The sequence below is a fragment of the Prionailurus bengalensis genome, chromosome B4 (assembly GCF_016509475.1).
Source record: "Prionailurus bengalensis isolate Pbe53 chromosome B4, Fcat_Pben_1.1_paternal_pri, whole genome shotgun sequence".
Taxonomy (NCBI): domain Eukaryota; kingdom Metazoa; phylum Chordata; class Mammalia; order Carnivora; family Felidae; genus Prionailurus; species Prionailurus bengalensis.
In genome coordinates this window covers 137032830-137055338 of record NC_057358.1, presented here as the reverse complement: position 1 = coordinate 137055338, position 22509 = coordinate 137032830, and the positions used below count along the sequence as shown (strand labels likewise).

The 22509-nt window shown below is 62.3% G+C and overlaps 1 protein-coding gene across 1 annotated transcript in view; it reads left to right on the top strand.

Moving 5' to 3' along the window:
• Positions 1-22509, top strand: part of SHISAL1 (shisa like 1) — a 72069-nt gene that overhangs the window by 1131 nt on the left and 48429 nt on the right. The window lies entirely within an intron of this gene.

The following is a 22509-nucleotide window of genomic DNA, read 5'->3' as shown; positions in this document are numbered from 1 at the left end:
TGGCGCCTCCAACTGTCCTCTCTTTGGAGAGAGCCGGCGTCGGCTGGTGGGCCCGGGCCGGTGGGTCGGTGTGCGCGCCGCGGGTTCAGGGCCGCACCCCTGGGGCGATGGGGCCAGGGAAGGGGAGTTACATAATCTGCCGTGGGAATGTGTCTGCATGCCTCTTTGTGTCTACTCTGCCTCTCGGCCTCTCTGATCCCTTGGCTTAGTGACGGCTCCTGCCCAAGGAACCCGGGACCTGGATGGGAGGAGCAGAGAGTGCCTTTCGCCAGGAATCACAGCGGGTGGCCTCTATCTGGCCCTGGCTTCCCTGGCTGGGTGACCTTGAGCAAGGTGCTTGACCCCTCAGAGCCTCTGTTTCCCCATCTGTAAAGTGGCTTCGCGGCCAATGCCACCTCTGTGAGGTCGCGCCGAGAAGGCCCTGGAAGTTCTGATCGGGTGCTGTTGGCTGTGTGACCCCAGGCAGCTAGCTGCCCCTCTCTGGGCCTCAGTGCCCTAGTCTGTAGATCGAGGACCCTGACCCCGGTGTGTCTAAGATATCTTCGGTCACTGGTGTCCTGTGAATCTCATTCTGGGCCTTGATGGAAAGACTGTTGAGCCAGCAAGTTAGGCCCCACTCAGAGCCAGGCCGAGGGGGATTCCTCCGTCAGCCCTGCTTTCTTCACCTGTCCGATGGTCTGAATGTGACCAGGAAGCATGTGGGCCAGCGGGACGTTGGGACATTTTCACCGACGGGCAGAGTCTTCGGGAAATGGTTGGAAATGGCTTTCAAAACCAGAATCAGAATAACCCCGGGGCCCCTGGGGCCAGCTCAGGCCAGTCCCCACGCTGGTCACGGTTGTCCAGAATCAGAGGGTCCCCCCCAACCCTGAATCTGTGACTGCTCGGGGCAGGACACCTCCCTGCAGAGAATCCATTCCTCCAGGGAGGCTGTTTGCCTGTCCTGAGTGGGGGGTGAGTGCAGGGCAAGAGGTGGCCAGAAAGTTCCCTGTAGCCAGGTGGCCCCTGTACCTCGGGGCTCAAGGTGAAAGCCCCAGGTTGGGGGTCCTGCCAGGTTCTTTAACGTGGCTGTCACGCCGAGTTCCTCCATGTCAGGCGTCTGGAAGGTACTGGGCTTGCGGGGAGGTCAGGAGAAGCAGTCTGGCTTGGAGCTGTGCGTGTGTGTGTGCGCGTGTGCCAGCATCATCTGCGGTGTGCGTGTGCCCCACACCCCCTCTCCCGGGTGGGGGCACGGCCAGGGCTGCTCAGACTTCTGCAGGGGGAGAGGGGGGAGAAGGAGGGGAGGGGGGGCCTGCCCCAGGGAGATGCCAAGAGCCACTCCCCGGACCTGCTCTCCATCCGTCCATTCATTCCTTCACTTCACGCACACAACCCAACAAGCCCCCCCCCCACCTCTGCCCTTGGCAGCTTTTGAGGAAACAGCCCCCGGACGACGAGCCAGTGGGGTTGGAGCCCTGCCTGGGGGAAGCCGAGGTGCGGGGGCGCAGGTGGGGAGGATCTACCCCCCGGGGGAGGGGGTGGCCCGAGGAGGGGTGCAGGGGGGCGGGGAGCCTTCCAGAAGGCAGGCCCGAATCAGCCAGACGGGAGGAGCAGAAGGTGTTCTGGGCAGAGACCCTCTACGGGTTGAAGATGCAGATCAGGCAGGGGGAGGGGGGGGGGGGATGCTGCAGGACTAGAGAGACGCTTGGCAGATGGTGCAGCCCGAGCAGGCCTGGCGCCGGGGAGCTGGACGCCCCCCAGCCCCGGCCCGGGCGAGGGTTCAGAAGCAGGGGTGGGGCAGCGAGGAGGGGCGCCCAAGGTCGGGGCGGGCAGAGGGAAGGGCAGGTGGGGAAGATGAGACGGGTCTGGTGTCCAGCCCTCTGGGACAATCAATCGGCCAGACCCTCGACAGCCCTCCCGCTTCCGGCCACGCTGCGGGAGAGCAGTGCCTCGGTCGCCGGCCCTTGGCTTCTGGGAGAGGGAGGGAGCCGGGGACACCAGACCTGGCCGCTTCAGCTGCCTGCCTACGATCCGCGGCTTCGGTGACGGGGGCACAAGGTGGCACCTCCCCACAGCAGGACAGCATTTGGTAGCAAAAGCCAGGAAGCCTACTAGGCGCCGGGTGCTGTTCTGAGCAAGCACCGGCCCCGGCGATTATGGATGCTGTCATACGACAGAACAGCAGTGACGGGTGACCCCGCCGGGATCACGCTCCTAACCACGACACTGCGCTGCCCGGAGCCCAGCTCCTGTCTCGTGGCTGTCCTGCGGCTCCCCAGATGCCGTGCGGGTCTCTGGGGTCTCACCTCCTTCTGTTTGCTCTGCTCTGGACTGGTCCAGAGAGCGGCCCGTCTCACGCTCCAGTGATAGGTATCACCTCCCTTCTTGGGAATGCTCTGCCTCTATTAACCCAGCCTCTGCTGGCTTGCGTCTCCCCAGCTGAGTCACACAGCAGATCCGCACTGATCCTAGGATGAACTGAGAGCCCCGGCCCCAGCTCCCTCAAGACGTGCCTTTTCCCAGCCCAGCGGCCCTTTCTAGAATTCACCAAAACAGCAGTCGACCTCTAAGAACAGGAGGGCCTTGTTTCCTACACGCTCTTCTGTAGGGTGGTGTCCTGAACATCTGGAGCCAGCGAAAGCGAGGAGGGTGACCAGAGGCCTGGGCTGCGCCCTCCTGGGGACAGCAGGTGCTCCCAGCCCTGTTTGGGCTCACCCTGCACCGAGCCGTTTCCTCCTTTTCTCTCTCCGCCTCTCTTTTTCCTTCCTGACTCCCTGCCTCCAGCACGCACATTCCTTGACCCCTTGTCTATGTGTGACCGCCCCCCCCCCCCCCCCGGGGAAATGGAGGAGATCCCAAGGCCTCAGACCTGTCCCCAGGGAGTCCCTGCCAGAGATGAACCAGGGCTCAGATTGTTTGATGACTGAGCGTCTAAACAGATCTTTCGCCGGCTGGGACTGTGGCTGTCTTGACACCCCAGGCCCTGTTAATGTACCCCCCTCCCGTATGAGCTAGGCCCACCTGTGACAAGCCCCTCCCTCCTTTTCCCCTTGGCCGTGGCCAGGTCAGAAATTTTCTGGAGAGCCTTCTCTGGTCCTCCTGACTTGGCCACTCACTGGTGACTCACTCACCCGGTGAGCCTGTCTTCCCATTCAGCGATGCGGGACACGAGGGTTGGCGGGGGGTCTTGGGTGTGGAAGCCCCCACTCTCCATAGCCTGAAGTTGGGGGGTCAGACAAAGATGGGGACCCCGGCATATGTGCTCAGTTAGAGGGAAGTCCCAGAGGCTGCTGCTGTGGGTCCCGAGAGGGACCTGGAAACGTGTCTGCCTATCCAGATACAGATGGGGACACTGAGGCCCGAGCTGGCCTGTGACAGGCTCAAGGTCACGGTGAACGAGCATCCTAGAAGGCCGGGGGTGTTCAGGGATAAGATGGAGACTTGGTAGGCGTTTTTCAGAGGCTCCCCCCACCCTGCCTGGGATGCCCCGAGGCTGCCTGGGATGGGGGGGACCTGGAGGGGGCTGCACACACCCTTAGATGGTGAATTTCACTCCCTTGAATAAAAGGCTTCAGACCCCCCCCTCCACCCTTAGATGGTGAATTTCACTCCAGAAAAAGGCTTCAGACCCCCCCCCCTCCACCCTTAGATGGTGAATTTCACTCCAGTAAAAGGCTTCAGACCCCCGCCCCCCGCCATGCAGGCGGAAAAGCAGGAGCCGAGATGCAATGCTAATGCCTCCCATCCCAGATTTCTAGACGTCAACCATGAATGGAGCGTTTACTTCGCGTGTTTTTGACCGCCTGCCCCCTCCCCTCCCCCGACCGGGGCGTGCACTCCCGATTACCGCCCATCTGTCCGCACGCACACGTACCTCAGCAGATGTGTGCAGGCTCGCCTCGAGAAATTAAGAAATAATGCATGAGTTTCCCAAATTACACCCATTTAACACTGAATTAAGTTCTGGAAGCTCTTAACAGAGCCCCGGGAGGGAAAAAAAATTTTTTTTTTTTTTTTTTTTTTTTAGTTCACACTTCCCTGGAAAATGAGACAAACCGTGATCTTTTAAAACCCAGCTACATAATCTGATTATTCCTCGCTGGCAAGCAAGCCTCCGAGAAGAGCCGTGCATCGGGAAATTGGGCCGGGAAAGTTTGCCTCCTGCGGCAGATTCGAAGCTCCTCGGTGCATGATGGGCTCAGAATAAAGTGCCGCTTTCTTAGATATTGGCACAAATTAAAAATAAAGGCAAAATCCCTCCCATAATCCAGTGTGAGAATTTCCTCCGCGGCTCCCTGAGCTGGTTAAGGAAACGATGGTGATTTGCTTTCACTTCGGGCTCCTTTTTCCTCTGCGGGGAGAATCTTGGGTGTGCAGCTGGATTTGTAGACGAACAGAAAATGCCTTTAGCTTTTGCTTTCTTTCCACATTTCCGGGGCACCTACCCTGTGTCCAGACACGGTGCCAGGCCCAGGAGGCAAGAGACGATCAGACCAGGACCCTGCCCGGGTGGGTTTTGCAGTGTGTTTGTGGTTGGGGCAGGGGCGGCGGGGGGGGGGGGGGGGGGGCAGAATAGAATAAAGCAGGCATCTGCAAGGTCCCACCCACCCTGCCTGATGGGGCAGGGAGGGCTCCCTGGAGGAGGTGTCTTTTGGCTTGGGTCTTGAAGGGTGAGTAGGAGTGTGCCAGGCAGAGGAAGGGCAGGGGGCATTTCAGGACAGAGGAGGAGCCTGAGGAAGATCCCGAAGCGGGTCTCACATTGGCTTGGGCTTCCAGTGGCATCTTCCGATTTTAACATTTGCAGGTTCCTTTATTACGAAGCCCTTTCATATCCGTTATCTTCCAGCAGCCGCAGGAAACCCCAAGGCCAACTTCTGGGTCTCCCTTTCCCTAAGGAGAACAGAGCCCAGAGGGGAATAGAGGCGTCCTGGGTCATAGGCAGACAGGGCTCTGAAACTCAAGGTTCTGGATCCCGTGGGCTCGGGCTGGGGGGAGGGGGTAGAGGAACAAATATAAGCTGCTGTACGGAACTTCTAAAAATTCAATGGGAACCACAGACACTAATCCCAAAGTCTAGAAAGTTTCCTCTCTTTCCCTCTGAGCCCTGCTCCTCCTGGGCTGTAGTTCAGGCTGGGCTTCAGGACGTGGGTCCTGGCAAGATCTGCGGGCTCCGAGCCTCAGTCTCCACCTCCAGAAAATGGGGGAGGGCCCCCCTTTGCCCATTTGCAGGAAGCCTGGCATCACCACTGAGCCCCAGAGGCCCGGCCTTCAGCTCAGCGGGGGTCCAGCTGGTTCCCGAGGTCTTTGTTGTCTCACTTTTTCAGGGAGCAGGGCGGGAATGTGGCATCGTCTGGGGCCGGCTTCCTGGAATCGAGTCCCTGGGACCCCAAGTCCTCTGGGGAGTGGGCCCAGCCTCGGAGCTGAGGCCCGTTGTCAGGGCAACGGGCAGAGCTGGGGGGAGGCTCCTGGCACAGACCCTCCACCCTGGACAAGTTTCCCCTCTGCTTGTTCCGAACTCTGTGACCCGGGGCGAGTGCCGTGGCCCCTGGGCCTCTGTTTCCTCACCTGCGAAACGGGTTACGGTGAGAACCAGATAGGATTTGCAGAAGGTGCTTCGTGTGCATGGAGCGTGCGCTCACGAGCCCGCCAGCTCTCTGCTTTCTCGCTTTATCTCAACGAGCGGGAAGGTCACTGTTGCTGTTTGTATCGCTCCGGCCCTTCCTGAAGCAGCCAGGCAGGGACCGCACCTGATCGTCCCTCCAGAGCGGGGAACTCCGTGGCGGTGGTTGTTGACTGCATGAACGAACGTATCGAGGGAGCCGTTAGACCACAGAGCCCGGCAGCACGGGGGCCAGCCCCGGTCCCCCCTCCTGCGTTCACAGCCCAGCCCCAGGCCCGGCTGCTTGTTTCACTCCTGGCCTCAGTTTCCTCCTTTGCCTAAGAAGGTGGATAACGTTGGTAGTGAGAAGTTACAGGGGTGCTTTTGAGGGTTCCAGGTAAGAATCCTGACACTGTGGGCTCCTGGGCCAGTTACAGTGACAACCATTGTTTACGGCCCCAGAACTCTGGAGGGACCGTCGGGGCTCAAACCCCAGTTACGTCACCTCTCTGGGCCTCAGCGCCCTCATCTAGAAAATGGGGACAGCGGCCACCTCACAAGGTTCTTTCGAGAGTTAAGTGAATAAATGCAAGAGGCGTGCTTGGCGTTGAGCCTGACCCCTAGTAAGTGCTCAGGAGATAGTACCGTCATTGTCACCACTGTCGTGTTTAATAACCGAAGCATCCAGGAGGCACAGAGCAGTGGAGTTTCTCTCCGTCCTCGAAGGATGGAGACCACGTCTCTCCCGATTTAGCTGTGTACACAGCTCCTAGCCCAGGTGTGCCCGGACAGGACGGACAAGGTGGAGGGGCGGGCCGGCAGGGGGATGGACGGGTGAGTGGGTGGATGGGTGGAGGGACGGACGGACAGAGGGAGGAAGGAACGACAGCTCTCAGGAAGCATCACAGGCCAAGGATCAGGGCAGTGGGGAGGGGGCTTCCTCTTGAGGGCCGCGAGCCATGAGATAGAACGGGCTTTGTAGCCATCTCCCGGGCAAACGTCTGTTGTCCCCGTTCCACGGGACCAGGGGTGGTGGCCCAAGTCCGGGGGCCCGGGCCGCTTGGTGCCCCCGGCAGTTTGGTTCTGAGCCGGACGGAGTCGAGTTCCGACCGTGGCCGCCTCCCGTCGGGCGCGCCTCTGAACCTCTGTCTCGTCCTGCGTGATTCGGGAGGGGCGCTCACTTCCTCTGGTTGGGGGGGGGGGTGGCGATGCACAGAGGCAGCGTGTCTGAGCGTAGTTTGTAATCTGGGAAGCTGCGCGGGAAGTCGGAGGAGGTGTTTGGACTCCATACGGTGGGGGACAGGTTGCACGGGAGGCTTTGCAACAGGGTGGCACGTTGCAGGCAGAGATCTGGAGCACCAGCCTGTGAGCCGCCCGAGTCCCTCCCCAGGAGGCCCGAAGCACGGGGTCGGGGAAGGGGCAGGCGGGAGGGCAGAGCCCGCCTGAGCCAGGCCTGCCCGTCCCGGGGTTGGGAGGGTTGCATCCCACGCAGGTGGGGGCCCTGAGGGGCCAGGCAGAGTGTTCCGGAAACAAGCCCTTCACGTGTTTCCACTGGTCTGTCACCATCACCCAGCTCCTTCTCTTTAGGGGGACAGATGCAGGGTAGCGAGATCCTGGGGAGGAGGTGAGGTCTGGGAGGGGCTGCATTGGCTTTGCCCAGCATCATCTGGACCTCGAGGTCAAGGGCAATGGCACCTTTACTATCCAGAACCTGGTTTGCACTGTCATCTGTGGCCTCCTTGGAAGGGGCCGGGTGTCAGACAGGAGCGCGCAAGCCGTTTGTTCAGGTGCACGTTGCCCGGTTATTCACTCCGGAAGCTGTGCCTGGAGCTCGCCATCTGGGCACCGTTGCCTGTTCCGCCCCGGGTCGGGGTCCTGCATGAGGGACTGAGCAAGTGTCGGTGAGGACAGCGGTTGGAGGAGCATGCTGCCTGGAGAAAGGGGGCGGAGCAGCAAGGAGGTCTTCCCGGAGGAGGTGGCATCCCAGGAGGCAGAGTATGGGATGACCGGGTCAAGGGGCAAGGGGTAGAGGGACATCGAGGCAGAAGGGACGACGCATATGGAGCCCAGGAAAAGGAGTTTGCAAGCTTTCCGCGCCTGGGCGTGGCTGACCGTGGCATTGGTGGAAAGGCAGTAGCATTCGGCAGTGGCCTGGCCTCCAAGGCAGTGGCCTGACTCTGGCAACTTAAGGAGTGTTTTGCCCTGCTGCTGGCTCAACAGGGATAATGCCGGCCCTTCACGGTTGCTTAGGTTGTGGCTCAGCCCAGCACCCAGGGTACTTTTCCTGACCGGCAGGGGAGAGGAAGGCGGGTGACGGCTTCCAGCTCTACCCAGGCTTTCGGGCTCCCGAGTGGCCCCACTGCCTGCAGAGCCCCTCGAGTCCGGTCCTTCCTGGAGGAGCAAAGCCTTCTCTTCCGGGGACAGGACGTTTCCGGGGAGTCCTGGGCATGAGCGCCACCAGAGAGCACAGACCCCCCCCCCCCCCCCAGCCCCGGGAGAGCCCCCGCCTCCAGCCAGATCACCAGGAGAGGGCTAGGGCGCGGCAGAATTCTGGGCAGGACCGAGGAAAGATTAGGAGACTTTTCTCCTGAAATTCAAACAATTGGACAATCTGTTCTGGATCGATTTAGAAGCAGTGAAGTGGGAAAAAAAAAACAGAAAATATAGTGTGAAAGCTATTTTCTGTCTCTCTCAGTTGGGAAGGGGGATGAGCAGTTTATTTGTGGACTGTCCGAGGCCGGGGCCGGGGCCTCTTGCCTCCTCGCCGCCTGTCCCCCCACCGCCTGCCGCCTTCCGCTCCGTGCCCAGTGCAGGGCTGGGCAACCAGGGTCTCAGAGGGGCACCGGCCCTAGCCCCGGCCTCCACCGGGGGGCCGTCAGTCCGCAGGGGCCTCAGGCGTGGGCGTCGCCAAGGTGGGCACCCTGAGCTCGCCCCCTCCTGTGCCAGACCCCAGGTGGGGAGGCATGCGGAGCCCCCCTCTCCGCTCCAGACGGAGGCATCCATGTGCCAAGGACAGGTGTCTGTCTAGTTCAGTTCTGCATCCTCAGGGCTGGAGTGAGAAGTGGCGCCTACTAGGTGCTCACTGAAAGTTTCCTGCCCGCGAGATGGACGGGAGGGAGGCAGGAACGAAACTGGGGGTTTGAATGGAGCGACCTGCTCACGGTCCCACGTCTAGTAGCGGAGGTGAGGGCACTGGAACCAGATCTGTCTCCCCAGTACCTGGATGTTCCCCATCCCCCCATCCCTGAGGCCAGGAGCTAGGTCCGGGACACCCAGGGGGCCTCCCACCCACCACCCCTTCCTTTCCCAGGCGTGGCCTAGCCTACACCCCCTTACACACCAAACGTGGATTCATTTTTCATAGCTTGAGCCAAATGCTGACTGTTTTAAAAGAGGCTTGTTCCGGGGCGCCTGGGTGGCTCTGTCGGTTAAGTGGCCGACTTCGGCTCAGGGCATGATCTCGCCGTCCGTGAGTTCGAGCCCCGCGTCGGGCTCTGTGCTGACAGCTCAGAGCCTGGAGCCTGTGTCAGATTCTGTGTCCCTCTCTCTCTGCCCCTCCCCCGCTCACACTCTGTCTCTCTCAAAAAGAAACAAACGTAAAAAAAAGTAGCCTGTTCAGTGTGAGGCCAGAGCCGCACAGAGGGGAGGGCCGGGAGCACAGATTCTCCCAGCTTCCCAGTCTGATTGTCCCCCAGGAGAATGTTCCCCCGGGGGCCGTGGTGAGCTGAGTTCTGTGGATGAAGGAGTTCAGTCAGGGGCCAGATCTGCCGGGAAGTCCTGAGTGTGGGCGGAGGGCCGGGTCTCCAGCATCCGGTGGGAAATGGGACCAGCTGATTCCAAAAATGGTCTCTCCTCTGCTTTCCCCCAGGCCTCGGAAGAGGGGAATTTCTCTGCGGTTTCATTTCAGGAAAGCGGCAGCTCCCTCCCTCCCCTCCCCTTCCTCCCCATTGCCCAAGGCCAACAGCCAGAGGCCCAGAAAGAACCTTGACTTGGAAACCAGACCGGCTGGATGCCAGCAGCTCAGCGGGCCAGCCGGCCGTGACCTTGGGCAGGTGACACAACATCTCAGTTTTCTCATCTGCAAACCGGGAGCAGAAGCCCCGCCTCCTTTTTGAAGATTAAAGGAGGCGGCCTTTGTCAAATGCTGTCCGAAGGCTGGAGACGTAGTAGGTGCTCAAGAAATAGTCTCTTTCTCCCGTTTCCGCTGTACGGAAGGCCAGTGGTTACATACAGGCTAACTCTTGCTTGGGTTCTGCCTCCACAGCCTGGATCCCCTGGGCTCTTGTCCAAGGAGGGGCCCCCCGACTGACCGTGGGGCGCGGGGAGGGGATGCTGCGGCACAGACAGCCGTGTGAGCCCCAAGTGTAGACGCCCCCTCCCTCCACCGTGCCGGAGATGGGTGCATTGTGGCAGGTGTGGCCAGTTGGACACTGTGGAGGGAGCCCTGGGCCAAGAATCTAGAAACCTGGGTACCAGTCCCAGGTCTGCTTCTAATAAGCTATGTGACACCCCCCCCCCCGAAATGACAGCCCCTGGGAGGCCTCTCGTGTCCACCTGAGGCTAATCATCCCCCTTGGAGCGCTTCTCAGGGTCACGTGCGACCACCTCACCTAGGAGAACACGTAACTGCTTTAAGCAAACCTCCACGAAGGATGGGCAGAGAAGGGGAGCCCTGTTTCCTGGCCACCGACTGACCACCCGGCACGGTCCTGGGTTCCCGTATACCATCTCATTTAATCCTCACCCCACCCCCGGGAGCCGGGATTAGCACTCGCCTTCGCAGGGAAGGGGGAGGCGCAGACAGGCTAAGGGGTCCCAGGGCAGCCGTGCGCCCTCCCTCAGGCCAGCCCGCACCCCTGTCCTCTCTCTGGCCACCCTCTGCCAGGCTCGGGCCCGGCACCTGCCGCCTCGTGGAATTCTGCCCTCCCCGGCCCAGCCCTGGCCGGGCTTCCTGCTGGAGGAGCTCTTTCATGAACGCTCTTGGATGGGACCTCTCCGTTCCCCAGAAATCTTTGAGCCCACGCTCCCCCAAGCGGCACGCTAATTAGACCTCCATAACACTGTTTACCTCGATGTCAACCTAGGCTAAAAAACTGAGTGAGTTTCTCGCCGTTATGAGCAATGTTCCGTCTTGAAAAGCAGGGAGCTGGCCTTGCTGGGCAGGGTTCAGCCCGTGGAGGCCCTGTGTGAAGGAGGTTCGCCCTCCGGGGGCCAGACTCTGCCCTGTCGCTGCCGGGGTGAACCTGGATGGGCCTCCAGGGCCAGGGGGAGGGCTGTGTAGGCCTGAGGCACTGGTCTTCCCTGGGGGGGGGGGGGGGCTCAGAGCAGTTCCCTGCGATTCCAGAAGCCCGCTCTTGACCCCACCCCTGACAGAGCCAACCATGGTGACCTCAGGCCTGAGAGCTGGCTTCTCTCCAGGTCACCTAAGACGATGTGATACTGCTGTTCCCCTGGACAGGATGGGGACTCGGGGAGTGTGTCTGAAAGGGGCGGGAGGGCCTTCCCTCTGTCGCGGAACCCCTGTGCCTTCCACCCCTCACGGGGGTCTGGTGGCCGACCCCTCACTCCTCCTGGGAGGTCCGTCTTGGGAGGGGCTGGCAGAGGGAGGCCGCAAAGCCCAGGGGAGGGGGGACCACGGGGCTGGGGATGGCTGCGGGGCGCACGTGGGGGGTGCCAGGGGCCCTGCGAATGGAGATGAGCCGGAGGAGGCTGTCCAGGTCTGGGTCGCAGGGGTGAGCAGCGTTTCGTAAGCGCTCGGGGAAGATGGCTGGGTGCCGCTTCCTGCCACCTTTGGGAGTGTCCTGTTTCCCCCGGCTGTCGGCTGTCAGGACGCCACCACCAGGGAGCCCTCTTAGGTGTGGAGGGCCCCCGGTGAGGCCAGAATCGGCTCCCGTGGGGCCAGACCGGCCAAGCGGGGGTGGCAGAGATGCTCTTCCGAGGGGCGTCAGGGCCTGGCTGGGCTCCTGCCGGCTGCTGGCTCACCTCCCGCTCAGGCGGCTTCGGTGCCAACTATGCGGAGCGTGGGCGGCTGGCTCGTTAACCCCCAGAAGCGGAGCGGGTCCAGGGGTGACTCGGGCGGGGCCCCCCCCCACCCCAGACCAGCGGTGGTGGGGGGGGTTGGGGTTCAGAGCGCCAGGTCGAGTGAGGGAGCCAGCGCGCACGCACCCTCCCTGTGGTCTCCTTTATGGTCCTATTTGCATAATTTTGAACTTGATTGGCCTGAAGGCAACTTCGCTTAATCACAGCTGACAAGTCTCTGGTTGCAACAGCAGCTGCTGTAGATTAGCCGCGAGTCGGTGCTGAGGTTTGTTAGAACCCGCTTGGCGGCCCCTCCCCCAGCTCCCCCCCCCCCCCCCCCCCCCCCCCCCCCCCCCGCCAGTCCCTGCTCATCAGACCCTGAAGGAAGGAAGGAAGCAAGCAAGCAAGCGGCAGGGCCCGGGGGCCGCCTGGAGAGGCCGCTGCCTGCTCCCCAGCGTGTGCTGCGGCCCAGGGCCTCTCGAACTTGCAGGTGCCAGGCCCGGTTGGCAGGCGGGGCGGCCCAGGGGCCCGTGTCTCCAGCCAGCTCCCGGGAGGTGCCCCGGAGGCTGGTGGGTATCGAGGCTGTGACGCAGGGGCTCAGCGGCCCCGGGCCGCCTGGTTTTATTAATAAAGTTTCATTGGAACACAGCCTCACCCACGTGCTCGGGATGGGGTACGGGGCGACGATGGCCGGGCTGAGTCGTTACAATGAAGACCAAGCGGCTCAGAGGACAGGTGCCTTAGGCCCTTTCCAGAAACCGTCTCCTGACCTCTGACCAGCCCAGTGGTTCTCCTGCGTGAGCGGGTGTCAGAATCCCCCGAAAAGCCGGTGTGAAGGTGCAGGTTCCGAGGTCCCGTGTTTCTAGCCGGCTCCCAGGTGGGGCGCAGGACCGCACTCCAGGCACCCCGGCCCAGCCACCTTATGACAGTCTGCGCGCTTCTCGTTCTAGTCCACACCATCCTCAGTAGACAGAAGGGGATGCCTCGGGTCCGAGAGGTCCCTCGATTCTCCAGGGTCCTGAGCTGGTAGAGGCTCTGACTCTTCCCCACCACATAGAGCATCCTCGATGTAGGTGCCTCACCCCAGGGTGAACGTGCCCAGGTGCATCACACCCCGGTTACTTGGCTCGGTCGGGGTTTTTAACGTTTATTTATTTTTGAGAGAGAAAGTGAGAGTGTGAGTGGGGGAGGGGCAGGGAGCGAGGGGGGACACAGAATCCGCAGCGGGCTCCAGGCTCCGAGCCGTCAGCGCAGAGCCCGACGCGGGGCTCGGACCCACGAACCGCGAGATCGTGACCTGAGCCCGCCCCCCCCAGGCGCCCCTGGCTCGGTCTGTTTTGAATCTGGGTTCCACGCTGGGGCCGCTGTTAGTGACAGCAACGCCTGAGCAAGTCACGTGGTGCTCTCATCCTCCTTGGGTGGGAGAGCGCCATCATGGGGGGTCAGGGTCAAGGGCACGGCTGAGAGCACCTGGCGCCTCGCGGGGGCTTTGCTGTCTGCAGTGTGTTCGGTCAGTGGCACCCGTCCTGCCGTCCCTGGATCCCCTGGCGTCCCTGTGAATGGCCAAGGGCACCTCGCGCACGACTCAACCTCCGTCTCCCTCATTTCCCCATGACCCGCAGCGGGGAGAGGCAGGGCGCCCACTTACAGAGGGGACACCGGACCTCCCGGAGGCGGGTGACCGGTCCAGGCAGGTGCAAGGTGGCGTTGGGGTCCTGTGCCTGTGTCAGGTCAGGTGGGTCCACCAGGGCAGGTCAGATTGTGGAGTTACACGGGAGGAGGGGTCATGACCGGTGTCCCCCGTGTGCAGGCGAGGAAGCCAAGGCGCAGAGAGTTTATGACCAGGGAGTACTCAAGGGGACGGGACACTCACCGGGAGGAGGCTGGAAATCCACGTGGAGACAGATCCTTAGGGGCATGGGAAAACCCCAGCGCCACGCCAAGAGCCTGGGAGGTAGACCCGAGCACAGGCAGCCTTTCTGGAGAACTCTGCCAGGCCAGCCCCCTGCAGCCGCCCCCGCCCGTCACGCCCGGGGATTGGCTCCCCAGTGCCTGGGGGTTGGGACTATTTACAGTTGATGGGGGAGGGGGCATAATCTTTTTTTTTGTTCATGTTTTTTAGCATTGATTTTATATTTTAAAACGGTGCTTTTTAAGTGTACTTATTTATTTTGAGAGAGATGGCCAGGGAGGGGCAGAGAGAGGGAGAGAGAATCCTAAGCAGGTTCTGTGCCATCAGCACAGAGCCCGACGGGGGGCTCGAACTCACGGTCTGTGAGATCATCACCTGAGCCGGATCCAAAAGCCGACGCTTGACCGACTGAGCCACCCTGGCGCCCCACGCATTGATTTGACATTTTATTGCCTGGACTGCGGGCCAGGGAAGGAGGTTGGCTCCTCCCCTGGTGCTCTCCCACTGTGATCCGTGCCAAACCCTCTTTTTTTACTCGTTTGTCTCCTAATGACATAATAAACATTCCCAAACCCGCCACCCAACGCGAGGGCTGGAACATTGGCCCCGAGGGCCCTCCCTCGCCCCCTGCCCCCGCAGGACCCAAGCGTTATGTTCGCTCCCTTCTGTGCCCGGTCACGGCCACATGCCTCCTTCCAGAGCGCCTGTTCCTCTCCAGCTGTGTTTAGTCTCGGAAAGTGGACCATGCCGAGTTTGATCTGGGGACCTGAATTTCTCCCTCAGCCCTGGGTTGCTAAAATGCCCCGTGACGTCCGGCGTGGCTGGGTTCCGGTGTTGGGCGCACCGCAGTGCATTTTCCCGTCTGTCCCCTTGGGCTGTCCCCAGGGCTTTGCCTTTCTACACCGCGCTACCGAGGACATTCTCGTGCGTGGTCCCCGCGGGCCAGCAGGGCCGTCCCTGAGCCTGGGAGGGGCGTTGGTGCCCTTTACCGTGCAGAGCTGGGCACCCACTCTGAGGATGTGGTGACATCAGCCTCCCCCGGGCCTCCCCGAGCTTGCTGAGGACTCGGGTTTCCTCCAGGCGTCCTGTGTCCCGGCCCACCAGGCTGGCCGGTGGGTCCTGTCCTACGTAGGGTGGTCACAGAGAGTCCTGGGACGCTCCAGCCACCTGTCTGTATATCATGGTTCTCGGGATCTGGCTTTGAATTGTAAAAACGTCGAGGCGGGCCGGGCTCAGAGAGGTGCGGGAGCATGCCCAGGGTCACACAGCTGAGAAGTGGCCGAGCCGGGACCCAAGCCCGACTGTCGGGACCCCAGGCTCCGAGCCCGCCCTCCGGCTCCCTCTTCCCTGGGTAAACGCGTCTGTGGCACTGAAACAGCCCCCGCGTCCGTCCGCCTCCCCCCCGTTCCTCTGCCGGGAACGCCCCCATCCCCCCACCCATCCCTCGGAGGCCACTCTGGTCCGAGTCCCAGCTCTGCCACCGACTAGCCAGGTGGGCCCGGGGCCGAGTTGAGATGAGAAATGCCTGGTTCCTCACCTGTAAATCGCGGATAATCCCGACTCCTCCTGGTCCCCAGGCTACTGGCCCCCAACCCCGCCAGGCTGGGGCGGCACTTCCCCTGGGCCCCACAGCCCCCGCTTTCCCCGTGCTGGGGGCCTCTGCCCACCTGGGCCGTGGCGGGACACGGGGGCCCCAGCCCAGTCTGGACTTGGTGGCCCGCAGGGTGCCTGTTCTCCCAGGCCACGTGGGAAGGGAAGGGGAGGGAGCCGGCCTCCTTTGTGGCCCAGCTGTCAATCCTTCAGCCTCCTCTGTCCACCCGGCTCCTCGGGGTGGCCTGTGCACTCACCCAGCTCTGGCCAGCAGAGGACCGTGTGGACAGACGGAGGGGCCCCCCACGGAGTCATGGCCAGCACCTCCCTCCCCCCTCCAACGCAGGCCCAAGAATGCACGAAAGTGCCTGGCACACAGTAGGTGCTCAGATGCCCCCCCCCCCCGACCCCGCTTCACTCGCTTTGTGGTCTCTTTTCCTGTCCCCTCCCCGCCCAGGAGCGCAGCCCCCTTCGTCGCTGGTGGTCTTCACGAATGATGCCCGTTGGCACGTCCCCTGTGCCCGGAGCGCTCACCTGGGCCCTGATAGGTGAACGGGGTCTCCTCCCCCTTCCTCTGCCTCCCCTCCCGTCTCCCTTTGCACCTCTTGGCCTCTGCCGAGCTGTGCTCAGTGCTGGAATGCTCTCTCCCCCAGGCCCACCCTCTCCTGGTCTGGACCGGGCCAGTTTACCTGTCAAAGCTCAGCTTCCCTGGGGTGTCCCCGACCCAGACCAGGTCAGCCCCCTCCCCCCCCCCCCCATCTGCTCCAATGCCCTGAGTCACACATGTGGGTATTTGGTTGGCTTTGTGAGGATGGGGCGGGTCTGTTCGGCCCACCGGGCTGCAGCCCCCAGCCCAGCGTCATGCCTCGAATGGAATGGAAGAAAGAAAGAATGAATGAATGAATGCATCCGTGCATGCCTCCGTGGTCCCTCCCGGCACCCCTTCAGGGTGGGTGTGTTATCTCCACCTACAGGTGGGAACCCGAGGCTTGTCTCTGGCTTCTGTTCTCCCCTGTGAGGAGGGGTCCCGGGGCCAGGGCCCCGCACACCGAGGGAGGCCGGAATAGAGGCCCCGGCGTCGGGAGAGAAATCGAGGCCACCCTCCAGACAGGCGTTCCGCGGGCCTGTCTTTCCTCTTCCTGCCCTGACACAGTGATTCATTCTTCATGTGATATTTTTGTGTTTCTCCAGTGGGGAAAAAAATGCCGCTGGGATTTCCAGGGGTTGTTTTAGCTCCATGGTGCCGCCAGATAATTCCAGGGAACAGACGGAGGCAGAGGATTGTCAACTTGCAGAGTGCCCCTCGATGGCCTCAGCTAAGCCCTCCCCTTAACCAGGGAGGAAACTGAGGCTGAGTGGGGGGCGGGGGGAGCCGCTTGCCCTGTGACCCGGGGTGGCACGTAGGGGAAAGAGCACAACACCCGGGGCCTTCGGCAGGACTAGGACTTCCGGCTCAGCCTCCCTCAGCTGTGTGCCCTTGCCCGGGCCTCAGTTTCCTCACCTGTGACGTGGGGAGAGCGGCAGTGCCTGCCTCCAACAGTCGAGGGAGTACCGTGCAGGAAGTGTGCAGAAGGGGCCCAGGGCAGGGGCTCAGGGAAGGGGGCCACAGAAACAGGCCGAGTTGAGAACTTGAACCCAGAGCCCAGCTGGCTGGGGGGAGGGCGTGGCAGAGGGGAGAGAGCCCTACCAAGGAGAAACTGGAAGAATGTGTTCTTGAGGGGGGCATTGGAGGAGACAGCAGTGGTTTCTAAGTTAATGGTAACCTGCACACTGTTTTGGTTACAACACCCCAGCACCCCACCCTACAGTTTGCAGAGAGGTCTCCTCCCTGGATGGAGAGGTGAGCAGGTGTTATCATGCCCCACCTGGGTTCCCTGGCCCCAGAGTTGGGGTTTGGGGTTTCTTGGCTAAGGTCACCGGCTTCCACCATGAGGCTAATGCCCAAGGTCACTGGCGATGACGGTAGAAATCAGGACCCGGTCTCCGTGGGAGGAGCAGGCATGTTGCTGCTCTCTGCCTGGATCTACGCTGTTTCTTCTGAAAGCCTGCTCTTGGCAGTAAGGTGAATCTGGCATCCGGACCAGCGAGTGTGGACACAGTTTCTACTCCTTGGGCAGCAAATATTTATTTAGCGCCTACTGGATGCTAAGTACGGTGGGGGCCTGAGAGGCACAGAAGTGCCCCCTGCCCCAGAAGCTTGCACCGGGCAGGGAAGCGATGAGCCAGCCGTCAGAGCGAAGGCTATTGGCACTGACCAAAGGCACAAGCACAGCATGGAGGGAAGAACTTCAGAAATTCACGGGCAGGCATGGTTTCAAACACACCGCCGTTTGCTAAGGGGCACACGGGAAGCTCTAAACCGCTGGCTTTGGGAACAGTGGGCGACACCAGACAGGAGCCCCTTTCGGAGTACTTGCTAGATGCTAGGTGCTCTGCTGTGCTTCTGGTCCTTTCTGTCCCCAGTCCCCCAGCGAGGTGGGGGCACGGTTCCCGTCTCACAGACGAGGAACCCGAGGCCAGTGAAGTAACTTGTCTAGGACACCCGGCTGGCGAACGGCAGGGCTCGGATTCCAGGCCAGGTGACGTCACCCCCCACCCGGCACCCACCGTGAGCCCGTTTGCAGTCACACAGCCCCGGGTTTGGGTCACGGCCCTGCCACCTTCCAGGTCCAGGCAAACCATTTCGTCTCGCTAAGTTAGGGTTTTTTTTTTTTTAATCTGAAAAACGGGGCCGACGATGCCTACACTCATTCACCACTCCTGTAGGTGTTTACCAAGTGCCTACTGTGTGCCAACCCCGACGCTGCTTATGGCGACAAGCAGCAATGGCACGGTCTCAGCAGGGCCGGCTTCGCGGGGCTTCGCTGTCCGGAGATACCGACTTAACTTTGTAGCAAAGGCCCGCGTTTTCCGTTTTGCACCGGGCCCTGCGAATTATGTCAGCGGTCCTGGGTCCCAGCCCTTGTCCGGCTTGCGGCCCCGCGGAAGAGGCAGGTGTGCTCAGAGGGCCACCGTGCCGGGCACGCCACGGAAGCCACCATCTGTGTTTGAAGGAAAGGTGGACGGGCTTCGAGCACGACGGCAGGGGTCAAGGGACCCGCTCTGATCTGGCTCCACGCGGGCGTCTCGCCTCCTGGAGTGTTCATCCCCAGCCTTCACATCTCGGAGCGAGACGGTCACGGCCTTGAAGTGGGTGTCGTCCTGAAAACAAACATTCGCGAACTCGGGGTGACGTCTGCGCCGCCAAGGGAGGGCCCTGGGAGCCTGGGGACCTGCTGGAGGTTAAGTCACCACTGCCACCGCGTGGGCTTGCACGCGTGTGCGCGTGCGTGCTGCCTGGCGTGTGGACACGCTCATCGGTGAGCGCAGACAGGGCCCCGGAGCAGAGCGCGGGGTTTGAATCTGGGCCCTGCCCCCCTCCCCCCGCCTGCACCCTGGGAAGGGGGTCAATACAGCCTCGGGTTGGGGCGTGGCTAGAAGCGAGCGAGCGCCCGGGTGACGCTCATCCCCGCCCTGGGGACAGCCCTCAACAGCTGCCAGCTGCTGCCTCCCCATTAGTGCCAGCGCCTGTCTCTTGGGCACCTGCCGCCCGCAGGAAGGTCTGTGAGTCCCCAGAGGGCCCTGCCCTGGGGGGCGCTAATCCATAGTGGTCCTACCCCCACTAGAAGTAGGAAGAAGGTCCACGCTTAGCCACTAACTCACGGTGGGATCAGTTGCTTCCGGGCTCTACCCCCCCAGACCACAGTCCCGTGGCGGCTGGACTGTGTCCGACTTGCTTTTATGTCTGCCCTGCACTGGGTTTGGCCCCCAGTGGAGCCCATTAGGTATTCGCTGAACGGGCCTCCAGAAGAGGGGCCTCTCCCCGGACCGTGGGGTGGGGGTGGGGGGGGCGTAGCCGAGGCGGCTGCCCAGACCAGGTGGCATTTGAGCTGGGCCTCGCGGGCTGGCCTGATGGGGACAGGGGAGCCGGGGAAAGGGGTGCCCAGGGAAGGGCCAGGCGGAGCAAAAGCCTAATCCTGTGCCCTGATCTCCGCCACCGGTCGCCCAGGAGGCCGGGGCGGGACCTGTCCTCGCCCTGCCGTGGGCCTGGCCTTGGAGGTGTTCCTTCACCTCGCCCGCCCCTCGCGCACCCCTGCGGGGGAGGGGCACGGTGGGACGCGTATGCGTTAGTGACAGGCATATCACTGGTCACGTGTTCTCTGTTCCCAGTGCCGGGAGATTCCGGGCTCGGGTGGCCAGGTCCCGGGGCGAGGCCTGCGTTCCCATGGTCCCCTCTCCCGGTTTGCAGTCAAGGCAGGGCACCAAGCACACAGGCAGCACGGTCCTGTCCGCGCTGGTGACGGGGGAGCCCCCATAACAATCCTGAGGCAGGGGCAAGGCCGGACTTTCAGGAACCCACCCAGGGGAGTGAGAGGGTCCGGGGGAGAAAAGCTTCCTGGGAGACGGACGCCCCAGCCGAGCCTTGAAAGCTGGGCCGAAGTTGTCCGGCTGTGGGAGAGGGGAAGGGTGTCCCAGGTGTGGGGGGAACAGCATGTGCAAAGGCCCAGCGGAGAGGGCTGACAGTTGACGAGCAGAGAGAGTAAGGAGGTGGGAGCAAGGCCCAGACCGCGCAGGGCCTCAGGAGTGAGCGTAGACTTGAGCCCGGGGCTGGCAGGACTGCCGAGGAGGTGCGCTGCTGGTCCGATGGGTCCAGTGGGCCCACCAGGACCTGGATGGCTGTGCGAGGCTGGGACGGAGGCAGCCTGCCGTTCACCGGCTCTGTGTCGGGCGCTCTGATGAATCACCTCACTCCATTGTCACAAGGGTCCTGTGGATTAGATACTATTTTTATCCCCATTCTAGGTCCCAAGAGACCGGGGAGCCTTGTCCCAGGCCACTTGGGGTGTGGTTACAAAGGCGGAGCCAGGACTTGGCCCCAGACGGCGTGGTCCAAGCTCCGGCACCCAACTTCCAGGCCACGCTGCCCTTGACCCCGTCCGGGCGGGAGGAGGCGCTTGGCCACGTCCAGTGGGGGAGGGTGGGGTGGCCTGAAAAGGGGCCGGTGGACGCCCAGAGAGGATGTGGCAATCTCCGGGCGCCCGGCCTGGGGTGGCTTTGGCAACCCCGTCAGCACAGCCCCCAGGCCCTGCCCCTCGTCCCTCCCTCGCCCAGCCTGGCTGATGAGAAACCAGATCGCTTGTTGTTCCCGGGGGGACTTCATTCACCCTCCTCAGCTCTGTTTCTCGCCACATGCCCTCCTTCCTCTCCTCTCCAGCCTCGCCAAATTCGCTGTTTAAAAATAATCCTCGAATCTGGGAACAGCAGTCCCCGGCTGACCCGAGGGGTGGACCGCAGAGATGCGTGCCCGACTCGTGATTCTGGATGCGGTCAGAGCTCAGGGGAGTCCTGCTCATCCCGAACGTTCTCCCAGTTATTTGAGTTTTATGGCTGGCCAACGAGCCATTTACCAATTTCCAAGGAGATAGAACCCAGGACAATAAATCTGATCTGTCTGTGGGAAATGGGCTCTCTCGGGGGTGCCGGGGAGGACCTGGAAACTCCTGCAGGTCTGAGATGGAGAGCAAGATGTAGGCCGGGTTGGCCTCCTGTCGGAGCCGCTGAGTGGCTTATGTGACCCTGAGCCTCAGTTTCCGTCTTTACGAGCCATGTTTGGTGATCTGCCTCTCCCGCCTGGGACGGAATAACCTGAGATTACGCAGTGAAAAGTCAGCGCCCGCTACTCAGGGGATGGGGAGGGGGGGGTGGCGGTGCTCAGCCAGAGAAAGCCGGACCCAGGGCCGCCCGGCGGGAGGAAGGGTGCCCGCCCTTCCCCACAGGGTCACCTGTGGGGGTCTCGGGGGGCAGTACCTGATGGCACGACACACCCTTTTCACCTGAACCCAGAGTCCCTGAACCCACGTCCCCCGCTGCAGACCCCGCGAAGGCTTGGGCTTTGTAAATGTGGGTCCTGTGGATCGCGTCACCCCTGCGAACAGACCAAGGAGCACAGCTGGTCACCGAGGCCACGGACCTTCCAAAGCCACTTTCTGACCCGGCCGGGGACAGCTTCTGAGTTTTGCTGTCTCGTTAGAAATGGAATTTTTACGTAACTTCCCGCGTGACAGCGATGGGTATTTCTTCCTCCACGGACTCAGCCTTCGGTTCTGGCACGCGGGGAGGTAGGGCAGTGCCCCCTCCGTGGGCCCCCGCGCCCCCACCCACAAGGCTGTGGCTTCCGCTGCCCCCTCCCATCCCCCTGCCTTGACTCATGCCCAGGCAGCCCCGGGGTGGGGGTGGGGAGCACGGCCGGACCGTGGAGTCTGAGCAGACCGGTTCTGGACGGGGGGACAGATGTGACCGCAGTGCGTCCTGGGCCCACACGCCCGCAGTCTGCTGGCCCCGAGGCCAGCTTCAGTACCCCTCTCCCGGCCCGTCCCAGGCAGGCCTGACGGCCCGAGGCCGGTGTTGGCCAGACTCTGGAGCCCAGGCTCCGTGGCCGTGGCCCCCCCACCTGGCAGGGCCCCGGCCCAGGACCCTCATGGCCTGATGGAAGAGAGCATGGGGACCGGTCACAGAAGGTAGAGCTGCTGGGCGTCCGTGCCCGGCCCGCGCCCTCTTCCCTGTCCCTGGAACCCAGCTCGGACCCTGTTCCAGAGTGGGGGTGAGTGAGTGGGTATCGAGAGAACCTGTGAATGAAGAAACGTGTTCACGCTTTAATGAGAGAAGTGATGGAACACGAGCGGTCTCTCTGGAGGGACAAACTTCTCCCAGCTGATGGGGTCAAGGCAGGCCTCCCGGAGCCACTTCTAGGGTGGCACAGGCTTTGGGCTCCCAGGAGTGAGAGGAGGACACAGCCCCCCCAGGATATGGAGGGCTGCGTAGGGGCAGGCTTGGCAGGAGGGAGTGCAAGGCAGAGGTGGAACCCCCACCCCTCCGCAACCCCGGGATTCATTCAACAAACCCACCGGCCCTTGGACTGGAGGCCTGGCTCCCAAACTGGGGCCGCCCCATCCTACAAGGGCCAGGGCCCGGGAGTCTGGAGACCCGTGTCGGCCCTCCGTGGGCCTCGGCCTGCTCACCTACAGAATGGAGCCATGGAGGGGCTGTGTCAGGGGACCTGTCACTCCCCACCCCCGCGGTGCCTTTTCCCGGATAGATCCTTGGGTTTCCTAAGTGCAGATCCTTGCTAAGCACTTTGAAATGCTTTAATCTCCTTCATCCTCCCAGGAGGGCCCTGAGGGAGGCGGGGAGGAGGCCCAGGCTCAGAGCAATTAAGCAGCTTACAGCCCGTGGGGCTCCGGTGGGCGGTGGGCGCAGAGAGGCCCGCAGGAGAGGTGGGGGGGGCCCTTCCCCAGGGGCTGACGCCACGTCAGCCTGAGTCACCACCCCATGAAGGTGTTTCAGCTCTGTCTTACACTCACGCCATCCCCCA